Genomic DNA, 15,575 nt, shown 5'->3' with positions numbered 1-15,575 from the left:
GTCCACCTTTCTGCCTGGAGCCATATCACATTTGAACTATAGAGATTAGAAATTTGTTGTTGTTTTTTTTTTTTAAGGGAGATGCCACAGTTTCCCACGGTATCTTATTCTAGTAACTGACAATCTTACCTGTCAGTAAATCATTTTTCATAGCTACCGTCAAACCCCTAGGGCTGCAGTTTGAATTCATTTTCTTCTATCCTCAGAGGTAAAAAACAGCTGGTATAATAACTCCTCTTGTACATGAAGATTGTTATCAAGACGTTATTCATCTCACATCCTAAAGCCAAACTCTTTAAATCTTTCTTTGTAATTTCTTTTTGCCCAACCCTTTAATCACCTTCCTTTTGCACACCTGAACTTTCCTCAAGTTTTCATCTTCTCAGCTCGTGATTCCCAGGGTAATAAATATAGCATACGTAGTTAGTTAGCTATTGTACCCACTGAATTACATGAACATGACAACTTAGACTCTGTTTCTCTTTAAGCAAACATATGGTGAGGGACGCCTGGGTGGCTCAGTTGGTTAAGCAGCTGCCTTCGGCTCAGGTCATGATCCCAGCGTCCTGGGATCGAGTCCCACATCGGGCTCCTTGCTCATCAGGGAGCCTGCTTCTCCCTCTGCCTCTGCCTGCCATTCTGTCTGCCTGTGCTTGCTCTCTCTCCCTCTCTCTGACAAATAAATAAATTAAAAAAAAAAAAAAGCAAACATATGGTGAAAACTTTTTAACAATATGAATGGGAAGCATTTTATTAGCCACATGAGTGACTATAAGAGGACACATTGTTTCAAAAATCCTGAATTTACAAAAGTCATTAACTAAAAACTAATAAATTAAGGGAGATAATTTAAAGAAAAAAAAGCTGGTCACTTTCCTCTAAATTTCTACTCTAATGCTGAGCAGAAGCTTGATGTAGTAAGACTAGAATAAGTTTTTGTATCAAAACAATTTCAGCGTCAGTCCTGGCTATAACTGGACTCAGGGAGCAACTATCTTCTTTATGAGCTTTACTTACCTACTATGTTACATAAGATGATAATAATAAGAATGACAAATTCCTTGAAGATAAGAAATAACCATTCTTAGTTATTTTGGGACCTCCAGAGCCTAGCCCAACTCATAACATAGATTAACATTCACTTAATGTTTGAATTTTATAGTTGCTTATAAGAATTGAATGAGAGTATGTATCTGAAAATGTTTAGACAACGATTGCATTCTATATAACTGTGAGTCATTATTATTAATTTGTAAAGAGTCAATATTAATACTGGATTAAAAAAATTAAACTGAATTTTGATTTGCACTCATCTTCCCAGGAACATTTCTGTTACCCATTTGTTGCATATCTTGTAAAAAAAAATTTTTTTTTCTGAAAGTTTTAGGTTCCTAAAATGAATAATCAGTGGTGTAAAACTTAACTGCTTGGAGCTTAATGACTTGTTTTTTCTGATGAGCAAGCTGAGAATGACAAATTAACTTAAATGTGACTAAGGTGAACTTTCAGAGCCCCTCAAAAGTCACCGTGGCACCAGGAGAGCAGAACTACTCTGGAAAATTTATATTTTTCCAAGATTTCCATGACCTTGTGTACATTTCCCTATGTGGGAGAGAAAACTATTGATATCTTGACTGACAAAAGCACCCAGAGGTTCAAATAACATTGCTTTATTTATTAACAACATGACTAAAAGGAGTCTTTTTAAGTACTTGACCTTCTTCCTTGGGGAACATTGCCAAAGGGCCAAAGGACTAATATAGGGAATATTTTTATGTCAAGGATATAAAAACGAGTGTCTGTAAGTAATATGTTGATCTTTCTAAAGAGCAACCTTCCCTGGCTTTGTACTTGATTTACAAATATTTGGCTCAAGGAACATGAGCTTTGGAATCAAAGTGATTCAGAGATCTTAGGTCCGTCATACAAGTAGATCCTTAGGAGAGTTACTCAGCCCCTCTATCCTTAGTTTTCTTTTCTGTAAAATGGGAATATGTTACATAGCTCCTAAGACTCCTGGAACTATTGGGCCCTTGGTAATTTTATTACCTCCTCCACTTTCAGTTCTCCTTCTTTGCCCATCTCATTAGTAAGAAATGGCTATTAATATGATTTGCAAAATTAGTGTGTGCAATGGTCTTAAAAGACCCCTGCAAGAAGTGGCTGAAACTCTGATAAAATTTTGTTGAATTACTTTCCAAGAGTGATATTGATCACTTGATAGTGACACGAAGCTATAAACCTCTGAGAATGTGTTTCTTTTGGGGGAACTATGTTTTAAAAAATTGTATCTTTAAAAATTGAAAATTGATGACAGTTTGCCAAAGCCAAATAACATGAGAAAAAATCTGGACTAAGAATCAGGAGTCCTAGGTTTAGAGCCAGCTCTTTTACAAATTAGATAACCTCAGGCAAGTTACTTTTCTTTTCTGCACCTTAACTGCTTCATCTTTAAAATGAGGGAATATCCAAAGCCTTCCTGTATTTACAGTCTACAGCACTGAGATTCAGACAGTGCTATTCCCTCAGAGAGATACTATCTGGAATCCTGGAGAGTTGAGGCCCCTGTCTTGTTTGGCCATCGAAACTTCAGCCTTGGGGGCACCTGGATGGCTCAGTGGGTTAAAGCCTCTGCCTTCAGCTCAGGTCATGATCCTAGGGTCCTGGGATCGAGTGCCACATGGGGCTCTCTGCTCAGCGGGGAGCCTGTTTTTCTCTCTCCCTCTGCCTGCCTCTCTGCCTACTTGTGATCTCTCTCTGTCAAATAAATAAATAAAATCTTTAAAACAAAAACAAAAACAAAAACAAAACCACTTCAGCCTTGAAGGACTTCTGCACGGTGATATAGACCTTAGGCCAGCATATCTCTGTAGGGAAAATATCAACTGCCTCATTATGCACACAAGAAGATTCTAGAGACACTTTGCCCCCTCACATTCCTAAAAAGATGAAGATCATGCTGTCCTGATTGGTGAGAATGTTTGTCACCTAAATAGAAAAGTGAAAAGAACAGCAATAACAAAAGAACACTACGCAGATGTTCAAGATAAAGAAAACAACAAAAAGGGAATAAAAACCATAGAAATCTGAAATCATACAAGTGATTTATTTTGCTAAATCAGATTTCAGAGATTGGCATCTGGATCTGTTTGTAGAACTGCTGTGTCTGTTGAATTTACCAAATAGGAATATCACTCTTAGTAATCTAATTATCATGGAACTGGCAAGTTTAGATATTTGTGATTCTTCCACTTATGGCCCAAATTAGATCTCTTTATTTGGAAAAAAAAAATATTTGAAGAACTTGTATTTTTATTTTTTTCTCCATATTTTCTGCACTTAGAAAGGGACTGTGTCTACTTGTATGCTTGGCCTAGAGCCATAATCTTGGCCATAACAGATGATAAATCAACTCACTTCTCTCAACTAAAAAACAAAATAACTTTTAGATGTTAATATCTCATAGCTAGCAGCAGTCTTTCCAATTATTAGAGTAAAAATATCACCCAGAAACACACATCATATGTATTATTTTATTAAGTAGAATATTCAGGAATGGCATTTCACACAGAACTAAATAGAGATAGTCTAGGGATACACCATTGAAACAACAAGAAAGAGCCTCCTTTACTATTTTCCTATGTGCTGTTAGGGGAGAATATGAAACCCAAAGAGCATTGGTTTCTTCAGAATCCCCTGTCTGGGACTTGAATTCATATTTTGTATAAATTCATTTTTTCTCTCAACAGATCAAAATAAAAAATAATCTAATTTAAAATGTAAGGCAAAAGCAAACAAGAAATATATGATAAAACATAGAGTCCCTAACAACTTGGGATTTATTCTCAGGGCATTTGAAGTGTGTTAGTATATAATTTAAGACAGAAAAGGAAGACCCTACTGCTGTATATTACTGTTCAAAATTTACTGCTGTTTCAGTGCAATAGGAAGAAACAGATTTCTGTTGAGTTGACAAGTTAGTGTGCTTGAATGGAATAAAGAGAGCAAGCCAAAGAAATCATACTGCTTTTAGTACTTTCTTTGCAAAGAGCTTTTTTGGACCAAGTTCACGACTGCTACAAGTATGTACTCAGTTGCAAGAAGAATGTAAGTGGAGATCAAGTAGGCTGAAGCTTTGTATTAATACACTAGTAATGTTACTAATGTTAATTTGGATCTGGAGACTTAGGAGCAAACCAAGTGACTAACACTCTCCAGTGAGCCCCAGGTCCCCTTCCTACCGAGTCCTGAATGTGGAGGTCATTTATTAAGCCTGATTTAAAAATGCACTCTCCTGAACAATTGCAAAATAGTTGGCATTAAAGTTCTTTGTTGGCAGTTAAAGCATCTTTGTCTTTACATGCATTCATCATGTACACAGCTATTTTTGAAATATGGCTTTTCTGGTTATAAAGGGAGTTTATGCCCAATATGGGAAATGTATAAAAATAACAAAAAGTATTTTAAAAAAATACTTAACAAAAGTATTTTTTAAAAATCTCTTTGTATTTGGGAAAATATTCAGAAACCATAGTCAAGCTAGGTAAAGCCAAAAGGCACGTGTATTAGAGATAATGAGATAGCTTGGAGAAACTGACAGGAATGCAGGTGTTTTCAAAGTTTCAAAGACCATTAGGACTTAATGTGGCCTCTCTCTGCACTCCTGCTGTGTTTTTAGCAGTCTTTTTTTCAGCCCTCTTGACAGAAAGCATGGGCACAAAGCTCCCAAATTTTAGAATTTATGCCTTAGTTATACAGAGAGCTTACCAATCAACTCTCTCTCCATTCCATACCTAGAAATGGAGTCTCTTTAGAAAGAGACTCACAGGCCCAACTTTCGTAGCCCATCCTTGGCCCAATTGTGTATGGCCCAGATGGGATGAGGGTGTATGAGGACAGAACATGGTTGCTTCTACTGCACCTAAATAGACCAGGGCATGGGGGCAGATTTCCTTAAAAAAAAAAAAAAAAAAAAAAAAAAAGATTCTGAACAAACATTGCAGTAAATCTCCCTTTTAAACTACAATTCCTCCACCTAGAGATAATTACTGATAACATTTTGGTAGATTTTCTTCTGGCTTCCCCTTAAGCTTATGTACTGTTTTAATGTTATTAAGATCTTTCTATTAGATTTTTTAATCTTAGTTTTTCCAATTAATATTTCATCATTAGTACTCATTCATGGTTTGTTTTTATCAATAGTAACCACAAAATAACAGCCACAGTGGATAGCGTGTATCTACTGCTATATTATTGTTAAGATCTTTATATAATCTTACTCTCACTGTGAAATAATATTTATTAACATGTTTACAATGTGCCACTGGTTATAATATACTTTCATAGATATTCCATTTGATCATCACAGCTGTTGTGAAACATGGTATCATTATTAATTTCCCTATTTTACATATAAAAAAAGGGAACAGAAAATCATACAACTAGTAAGTGGTCCTTTCTCTCAGATCTCAAATCGTATTCCCTTGTGTCCATGCCCTACTGCCTTTGCTGGTATTTCTCTGCACAGATAGACTGATTCTATTGAGTTGTTCTTCAAGGTGGTTCTTTACACAATAGTATCTGTCCTCCTGTTGGGGGTCTCTAGACACTTAAGTGATTATAGGGGTAAAGGGAAAAGATGAGGAGGAGAGTGGAAGCAACATGCCAGGAGTCAGGAGTTTGTAAACTCATCCAGGACACTGGTGAGGTTGGGAGCAGTTGTATGGCTTCCAAATAGTTAGGCATAATTGTTTTTCCCCCAGAACCTCTGCTACTCCTCACTATGGCTCACACTGTCGGGCATCCTCACACATGGGTATTTTCTGTCAGGAGCCTTGTTTTGTTTCTCCTTCCAACCCAGTTTCCTTCAGGGAAACTTATAATATGCACTGTAGGAATGAAATCCAGGTATGGGGTGGGTTCCACTGATCTCTCAGAGGACTTCTATTTCTGTGGCCCTGAATGGCCAACATCAGGAGGCATCTTGGTCTGGAGCACAAACAGAACCTCTAGGGGATGAGGCAGCCCAGCCCCACCCTCCAGCCTCTCCTCCCAGGTATAGCCGGTAATGAAAGAAATGGAGGCGTTCTGGTAAACCTGGAAAGGAAGATGGAGGAAGCAGCAAGAAGTAGAAGATAAGCATTCTAGGTATACCAAGGATTCTATAATCCCTTCCTCTTAACAAAAATCCTTTAGATTGGGATAATAATAAATGATACCATGAGATGTAGATCACCTATTTTAATGACCTTCACTCATGTTGCTAGGATCTGGCTTGTTAGGAATATGCTTGTTAGGAATCTGTCACAGGCAAAGAGTCAGGTGAAGTGACAGAACTGGGATCTGACCAGGTAGTCCAAGTATACCTAGCATCTTCATGGGTCGCCATTTTCCCATACGACAGATTCCCAACCTCATAAAATCATGTGTGGAATTTCAGAGATTGTGTGGTCCTCCAACCCAGGGCCTGGTTCCATTTGTCTTGGAATTCCTAGCATGTGAATTTAGAGCATGTGAGTGAAACTGAAGGTGGGTTTTTGGGTAAACATGAGCAAGATTCTGCATTGCAGCATGGCTTAATGAGACAGCCTGATTATATAGCCACTCACCCCTCTACTGCTGCCCTTTTCTGTTCTCTTATTTGTCTTCCTCAGGCAAGACATTGAAGGCTGAGCCTGCTCTTTGGTGAAAGATTATCAAGGCTTGTACTAAAAGGAAACCCTACCTTTTCTTTTTTCCTCCATCCTCAAGCTTTGCTAGAAATATTAATGGAACTGAGTAAATAAACATAACTTGTCATGCAGAAATTTACAGATTCTTAATTCATATGGAGATAGATTGAGGGTTAAAAGATTAAGGGTTCTTATTTTTGTTTTTAGAGTAACTTGTTTATAATCATGTTGCTTCTTTGTTATCTGTTAAATTTGTAGTCTCTCAGTGCCATCATTTATTAATATGCAGATTATAATGAGGTCGTTATAATATTCATTGATTAAAACTCAGGATTAGAGCAAGTGAAATGTTTCTTAATGCTATTTATAGTGTTTGTCTCAAGAATTTAGAAACTAAACCCCAATTATTTACACAGATGGCATTTTGCCACTATAAATATTTATGAAACTACAGGTCACTGAAGATATAAATTAATTGCCCACCAGTGAGGACCAACAATTTAAGGCAGACAAAAAACATTTCAAAACAAAAAATTCTCGAATTTTTAATAATAGCTTCACTCTATCGCTGATGTTGTTGCTGGCAAAAATCCCCAAAACTGAATTAGGTTTTGGGGTTTCTAAAAATTTTTTAAGTAACTGGGAAATACAGTCTGCTTAATTTCTTATACAATACACAGAGGGACAAGAAACTATTCTAGGATGTGGTCCCACTTTAATGGTGAGTCATTGCCTACAGGAGTCATAATGATAGAGGAATCTATTTATTCCCGTTCTCTAGGCCTCACACAATGAAGCCGTGCAGAAATTATATAATTATTCCTCCTGGATGGATTTTCTTATTGGTTTGTAATTACAAAATACTCTTTTAGTACTTTGTATCCTGAAATTAAGTCTTCAGAATTACAAAAAGAACAATAGGTCTGGTCTCAGCTTATTTATCCTCTTCATATTCAGTTTTACCAATTAATAGTGTAGCTTCTTAAGTGTTAAAATGTGATCTCTTTACCTTTCACATGGTTCAGTTACCTAGACCAATTTTACAGAAATCCTAGGGGAAGACTTTTATTTTCACAATCACCCAGTATATTTTTCCACTAATTATAACTGTTTCCTGTATAAATTAAGTAGCCTATGGTGCTGGTGTTCATGCTCTCTAGGTGTGCTCCTTTCAATATTTCCTGTCATTTGGTCCCTAACCATTTTGTAAATGGTTACTAATCATTCCCATAATTTTCTCTGAAAGGGGCCTTGAGGACAAGCACAAGTTCGCTTATATAAGCTCTTGTTAGTGCCATTTGCTTTTCCTCTCCCTGCCCCATCCCACCCAACTAACAACTGTTGAGTATATACTATGTGTCAGGTCTAGGGAGAGAAAGATGAATTAAACCTGAAAGAATTTATGGTCTAGGTTACATCCACTTCTGGCAAGCTGTTCTAGCCAGCACCTGCCAGTTCAGAGACAGAAGTAGAAATGCAAGTTGTTAGTAAGTGCTTAGCGGCTTGAAGATTCTTCTGGGCTGATTCCCAGGATAATTGTCAGTAGAAGCTCTGATCATCTTCCTCTTCAGAAGATTCCCATTTCTTTGTAGATGTAGCCTAAAATATGCTTTAACATCCTAAGCTTATTTTTATGACTGGAGCTATACAATAAAACTATTAATTTCCTACAACATACTTTCTTGCTCTTCCAAAGTCATTAAAATATATTAGAAAGCAAGACTTCCTCTATATGTTGTTTAGAGGAAACCTATTAGAAAAAATAACTGTACCATAATGGAAAGTCAGTTAAATAAGTGTAGACAAGATACTGACCTAGTAATTACAAAATAATACTGCATAAATGCTTTGTATTATCTCATTTAATTCTCATAGCAACCCTTTGAGGTATTTTATATACTCCCATTTACAGATGAAAATCTGAAGCCCAGGAAAGGAACTTCCATGCCCAAAGTTCTTAACTAATAAATAGCAGCAGACCAGGACTGTCTTGATTCCAAAGGAAATGCTCCAACCATGCACAGTTTTGGAATCTTCCACCAGGTTTATGTTGTGCTTAATAGGTATGTCAGATATTAATCCTTAGTCTCCTGTCAGACCACCTCATAAGCTTTAGACTTCTTTCCATGTGTGTTTTATAGGTAGTGGAAATTCCATCTCATGATGATTTCTTGTCCCATAGCCAAGAAAGAACTTTTCTTGGGGCACCTAGATGGCTCAGTGAGGTAAGCCTCTGCTTTCGGCTCGGGTTATGGTCTCAGGGTTCTGGGATCAAGCCCTGCATTGGGCTCTCTGCTCAGTGGGGAGCCTGTTTCTCTCTCTCTCTCTCTGCCTGCCTCTCTGCCTACTTGTAATCTCTTTCTCTCTGTCAAATAAATATATAAACATCTTTAAAAAAAAAAAAAAAAGAAAGAACTTTTCTTTTCTCCAAGAAAGGAGTTGCTAACATATGTTCTGCTCAGAAGTTTGTGTGTAGGGTTACTCAAAGCACCATGAATTCAATTCAGTTTCTTATTGAGACCATTACTTCTTGAGTTTCTACTATGTGTTAGGCAGTTTCTCCTATAATCCTCACTGTAAAAATACATAAGGATACCAGTTTTCTAAAATCTGTAGTAAATTATTCAAGATTACATAGATAATAGATGAATTGGATGTCTTGGATTCAGACTCACTGTTTGACTTCAAAGTGTACACCAGGTTATGCCGATTGTTAAGTCAGAGCTCATGTTACCATGCGTTTGTACCTAGTCACATGTAATTTTTTTAAACCAACTTTGTGGAGATATAATTTACATACAATGAAGTGCACATTCTTAAGTGTGATGGTTTTTCTTTTTTTAGAGAGAAAGAAAGAGAGAAAGTGCGCACGGGGTCGGGAGGCAGGCAGCAGGACAGGGACAGGGAGACTGATAATCTCAAGCAGACTCCATGCCCAGTGTGGAGCCCAACATGGGGCTCAGTCTCACAACCCTGAGATCATGACCTGAGCTGAAATCCAGAGTCAGACATCTAACCCACTGAGCCACCCAGGCACCCCATAAGTGTAATGTTTTTAATGATACTTGAGGTGACCACCATTAGTCTCAATCTATGCAGCATACCCATCTAGTAAATTGCTTTATGCCCTTCTTCAGTCTTCCACCACCACTTTTGCCTCAAGTTACCATGGATGTGATTGCTATCAGTACCAATTAGTTTTACCAGTTCTAGAATGTCATATAAAAGGAATTATATAGTATACACTCTTTTGAGTCTGCTTTTTTCAGTTGATATGTTTTCTGAGATTCACACGAGGTTGCCAATATCGGTAGTTTATTCTTTTGTGTTACTGAATAGTATTCTATTATATTGTTATACTGTATTTGTTTTTCCATTTGTCTGCTGATGGATATGTGGTTGTTTCTAGTTTGAGGCTATTATGAATCAAGCTGCTAAGAACACTCACATCCCAGTTTTATTAGCTCATTGCCATCATTTCTTGAACTCTGCATTTGTCTTGAAGGATGCTCTAATTGTTCTTCATACAAGCCTGATCTCATGGAACATAATGTGTACTCCAGCCAATTTCTGAAACCCGTGCTCATTGTAAGTGTTTTTCTCTGAGGTATTTTATGATGCATCTACACTAACTTCCATTTGCATTGCAGTATGTCTTTCTGATTGATTATGTTGCTTTTAAGGTCAGTAATCTTTTCACTTCTTGCAAGTAAGCTCCCATAAAAAGTGGACGAATTTATGGAAAGGATATGAGCTAGTTCATGTAATCACCAGGAATCTACAAAACAAGGTTTGGCAAACAGGCAGACCAAGGAAAGCTAGGCAGTTGCCAGGACCACAACTAAGATCACAGTCTGTTGGTGACACTGCTGTCACAGCTGCTGACACTAGATCTCCATTTCCACTCCTGATATAAAACCATAATTAGTTATTCCATTTCCTGGTTGCTTTCAGAAGGCTTGCCCTAAGAAACTCTCAATGAGGCCATTGATAATGGGTTGTGGAGGAGTGGAGGGCAGCAGCAGGTACCCTAGCGGTGTGGACCCAAAGCCTCTGCCTTCCAACTGAGACATCAAGACTTGCTTGAGCACTTTCTACTCATAACAGAGCAAAGCAGGGCAGGGCATGCCTGATGTTAAACTAGGAAGATTAGATACACCATTCTCGAGAGACATCCTGGGCCACTTCATCACCTGAATCCCATGTGGTGTAAATATGACATTACATGCCCTATAGATTTAGTTTCTTCTCAGATTCAGACACTAGTCAGATGCAACTTTTTACTTGTATAAAAGGCATGACTTTTCTCCAGGCAGTCACACTGTACATTCCAGTCCATTCCCTCTCCTAAAATTGCAGATGAGTATTTCACACATTCACCTCTCCTCAAACCCTCCCCACTCTCAGCTTCACCCATTCCCACTTTCAGCTGATGATCCTTTCAATTCACTGAGTCAATCGAAGCAATGAGAAAAGCCTCACAGATTCCCTGTTACTAGCATCTGCACTCAAATACTCTATCTTCCTGCCTGTACATGAATTATCCATGCTTCTATCTGAGACCAATGAAAAAGTAATGCTGTCTCTTGGAGTAAATGATACTGGTTTATTAATAATAAAATCAGATTCCACTAAGTCTTATGCCATGCATCATCTCATTTAATACTCTCATCAACCTTTTCAAGTAGGTACTTTAATTAGCCTTGATTTATTAAAAAAAAGAAATCCACAGCTTCGGGGAGCTAAGTAACTTGTTCAAGATTCCACCATTGGTACATAGCAGCAGACCAGGTTTGCTTAACTTTAAGACAGCTTCAGAAGATATCATCATAATTTTGTGATGTTCCTTAGTGCATGGCAGAAGATAGTAGTCTTTTTCAACAGGTTGTACCAAATTACCTGATAATCCTTACTCCTGTATCTCAGATCATTGATATTTTTACCCCAAGGGAGAACTCAAACCTTCATTCTTTTTTTTTTTTTTTTAAGATTTTATTTATTTATCTGACAGACAGAGATCACAAGCAGGCAGAGAGAAAGAGGGAGAAGCAGGCTCCCTGCTGACCAGAGAGCCCTATGTGGGGCTCCATCCCAGGACCCTGAGATCCTGACCTGAGCCGAAGGCAGAGGCTTAACCCACTGAGCCATCCAGGCGCCCCCTCAAACCTTCATTCTTAATGGATCTAATCCTTGAGGTCCTGAATAGGACAGAAGCTTTTCTTGCCATCTACCACTGGACATGGGCATCAGAAAGTACTGCAGAAAATTTCCTGGATTCTCTCAATATTCATGTCACAGGATCTGCTTGAAGATGGTTCTAGGGAGCCACCACAGAATCCTTTCTCTCATAATCCAAGTAAAAGCCCTATTTGATCTGGCTCTCTATTACTTCTCTGAACTCTACTTCTTCTCTAATTTCTACTTTCCTTCTCCCCCTTTTTTTTTTAAGCCAAATGGGTTTTTGTCTCATTCTTCAAACATACCATATATGTATACTCCTGCCTCAAAAGCTCTTCTAGCTGCTACCTTTGTCTGAAATCTCCCCATCTCTTTATCCACATGGCTAACTGCCTCACCTTCCTCAAGTCTTTGCTTCAGTCTCACATTCTCAGCTACCCCCCACCCCACCTCCTATCCTCATCATCTTGCTCTACATTATTTACTCTTTCTATAGCACTTACCACTTTCTAATGTACTGTAAAATTTAGTTATTTATTGTTTTTATATTTTATTATCTTCTCTCTCCACTGGAATGTAAACTCTTTGATGTTATCTCTTTGATGTTCCCTGACATATTGCAAGCACCTAGAACAGTTCCTGGCCCATATTAGGTTCCCAGTATTTGTTGAGTTGATCCAAATCCTGGAGACCTCCATCGTGATATGCTTTCCAAGTCATGCTGTAGATTCCATATAGCTTCCTAACCTACACCAACACTTAGAGCATCACTGGATAAGTTCAATAAGGAGAAACTGGAAGAGCTGTATATACTATGGCATAGCACGGCAGAAGGGCCTTCTCTTGCTCTGGACCCTGGTTAAAGCTAGAAGCTTTCAAGTCACTGGTCAATGAGTCTAGACCAAACACAATAATATGGTTTATATTGCTTCCAAAGCCAATGGAGGACCCTGAAGATATAGCAATCAAGCTTTAGTTTCCAGACATGGATTTTTAAAAAATCAAATCAGAAAGGTTCTTAATTTGTTCTGATGATTTATTTTAGCCCTAGAGACTCTATAACTAATTAGTCTGTATTTCATGGACACTCTCTCAGTGTACATCACAAACTCTCTAAAGGAAATCTTTTCAAGATAGCTATAGAAAGCTCCTTGATATTGAACTAGATGACATTCCGTGGCACAATCTTGCCCACCAAACGTATATAAGTGACCCAAGAGAGGGCCAAAATACCCCGACTTTCTCTTATTTTGAGTGATTTAGATAATTCCCTTCCAGGAAGTACCTTTCCATGTCTGTTCTTCCAGATAGAAATCATTAGTCCTAAAATTGCTTTTGATATTTCCTCTAAAATGCCTTGTAAGTCTGTAATAAGACTCTTGGTACCTGGGCTTGAAATCCAGGTGTTCCTTGGGCTATCTTAATCCCTAGATCCTTGCTATAAGTACCTGTGGAGTTTCTGTTTTTATAGCAACTTTATTTTTTATTTTTATTTTTTAAGATTTTATTTATTTGACAGACGAAGATCACAAGTAGGCAGAGAGACAGGCAGAAGAGAGAGGAAGGGAAGCAGGCTCCCTGCTGAGCAGAGAGCCCGATGCGGGGCTCGATCCCAGGACCCTGGGATCATGACCTGAGCCGAAGGCAGAGGCTTTAACCCACTGAGCCACCCAGGTGCCCCTATATAGCAACTTTAATCACTGTAAACATTATTATTGCAAAATCATATGTTTCATTGAGTATCTCAATCTGACCTAACGTAGTTAATGCTTTTTGTCCTGTTGGGTCTTTTCTTTGAAACCTGAATTTTTAAGCAATAAAGAACTATATATAACAAAGTCAGTTTTTTTTTTTTTCATCTTCCTGCTTGGGGGGGAATACACGTGCGCTGGGCTTCCCTGTGTTTGTTTGCTTTTGCTCTGTTGCTCCTCTGCCATGCGCTTCCTGTGACTTGGAAATCCAAGACCCTTTGTGGTTTGGGCTCCAGTGTAGATTTCGAGTATGTCTGTTATCATTCATTCAGTTTGTCATCACATTGGCCTGAATGGTTTCTTTGGAAATGCAAATATGATGATCTCATTATTCATCTATACATAAAATCGTTCCATGCCCCCCATTACTTTCAAGGGAAAAGTTGATCAAAAGTTTCCCTGTAATCTAATCCTGATTATCTTTACAGACCTTTCAGCCAGCCATACAGGTGCCTACTATGCAAAAATATTATTTCTGCATTTAAAAAAATGAAATGTCGGGGCGCCTGGGTGGCTCAGTGGGTTAAGCCGCTGCCTTCGGCTCAGGTCATGATCTCAGGGTCCTGGGATCGAGCCCCGCATCGGGCTCTCTGCTCAGCAGGGAGCCTGCTTCCTCCTCTCTCTCTGCCTGCCTCTCTGCCTACTTGTGATCTCTCTCTGTCAAATAAATAAATAAAATCTTTAAAAAAAAAATGAAATGTCACCCTAAACATAGGTGCTGCAAGAGATATACTATGATCTTGGACATAATATGATGAAAGTTAAGCAGCATCCCTTTTTTCTTAAGTGAAAAACTTTCTTTTATTCTTGGCCCATGAAATGTTCCCTAGCTCTAAAAGCAGAACAACCATTTTCTCCAGAAAATGGTATTTCTGGGATCATTACTATGTTTAGACTCTAAGTGACAAAAAGCCTCTGTTTAGGCAAAAAGAAATCTTTTTATTCATCCTCTACTTTCCGTTCTGGTTTTGTTTTGTAACTTTGATTTTTGAAGAGGACAGAGACAGTAGATTGAGGGGAAGTCACAAAGATAAGGGAGGGAAAGTGAACACCCATCTTCTGGGCACTTACTCTTGTGCAGGTATTGGGCTGAGGCACTGAACATATGTTACTGCATCAATTCTAGTTTGTGCATTTCTCTTAAATTTTAATAGTCCAAAAATATGCCTTCAGATTTTTTTTTTTAAAGATTTTTATTTATTTATTTGACAGAGAGAAATCACAAGTAGGCAGAGAGGCAGGCAGAGAGAGAGGAGGAAGCAGGCTTCCTGCTGAGCAGAAAGCCCGATGTGGGGCTCGAACCCAGGACCTGGGATCATGACCCGAGCCGAAGGCAGCGGCTTAACCCACTGAGCCACCCAGGCGCCCCTGCCTTCAGATTTTTAACAGTATCTTAGATCCCATGAAATATGCTTGCTTAATCTGAGCATCACCTTCATTAAGTTTTGAAGATCCAGAATCTATAATTAGAGACATTATTCACTCCAAGTCGCAAGTAGAACCAGAATTCTAGCTCACGTCTGGAATGGTTCCAAAACCTATTAACAAATTAGAAGATATTACTTTAAATTATGATAAATACCTATGATTCATTATGACAAATTCAGGATCCTAGTCAACTGGCTGGGGCAGTTCAGTGCAAACTAAATGAAACTGAAAGTGATCCTCTCTCAGATCAAGGAGTGAATGGGAAGGTCAGGAGGAGGAAATAGGCACACCTCCCAGAATAGAACAGGTACTGTCACGGGGTAGAGGTTAAAAGGTGAGAGCAGCAGTAAATAAGGATGAAAGCAGAAAGTCTAGACTCTGGTGATAGGCAACAGAAACCTGCTGTGGCAGGTGAGGGAAGTTTAGTAAGAGATGATGGGATGTTTTGACAGGTAGACAGAGCTCAGGAGGTAGAAAGCTCAGCACAGGCAGTATATAAAGATGCAGACAAAAGGCCTCAGAGATCTCTCTCAAATTTTTCAGGTCA

At 38.4% G+C, this 15,575-nt stretch overlaps 1 protein-coding gene across 2 annotated transcripts in view; it reads left to right on the top strand.

Moving 5' to 3' along the window:
• The window catches only part of PDE4B (phosphodiesterase 4B), a 449,115-nt gene that overhangs the window by 276,804 nt on the left and 156,736 nt on the right, over window positions 1-15,575 (top strand). The window lies entirely within an intron of this gene.

The sequence above is a fragment of the Lutra lutra genome, chromosome 4, assembly GCF_902655055.1.
Source record: "Lutra lutra chromosome 4, mLutLut1.2, whole genome shotgun sequence".
Classification (NCBI taxonomy): domain Eukaryota; kingdom Metazoa; phylum Chordata; class Mammalia; order Carnivora; family Mustelidae; genus Lutra; species Lutra lutra.
This window is presented reverse-complemented; position numbering and strand designations above follow the sequence as displayed.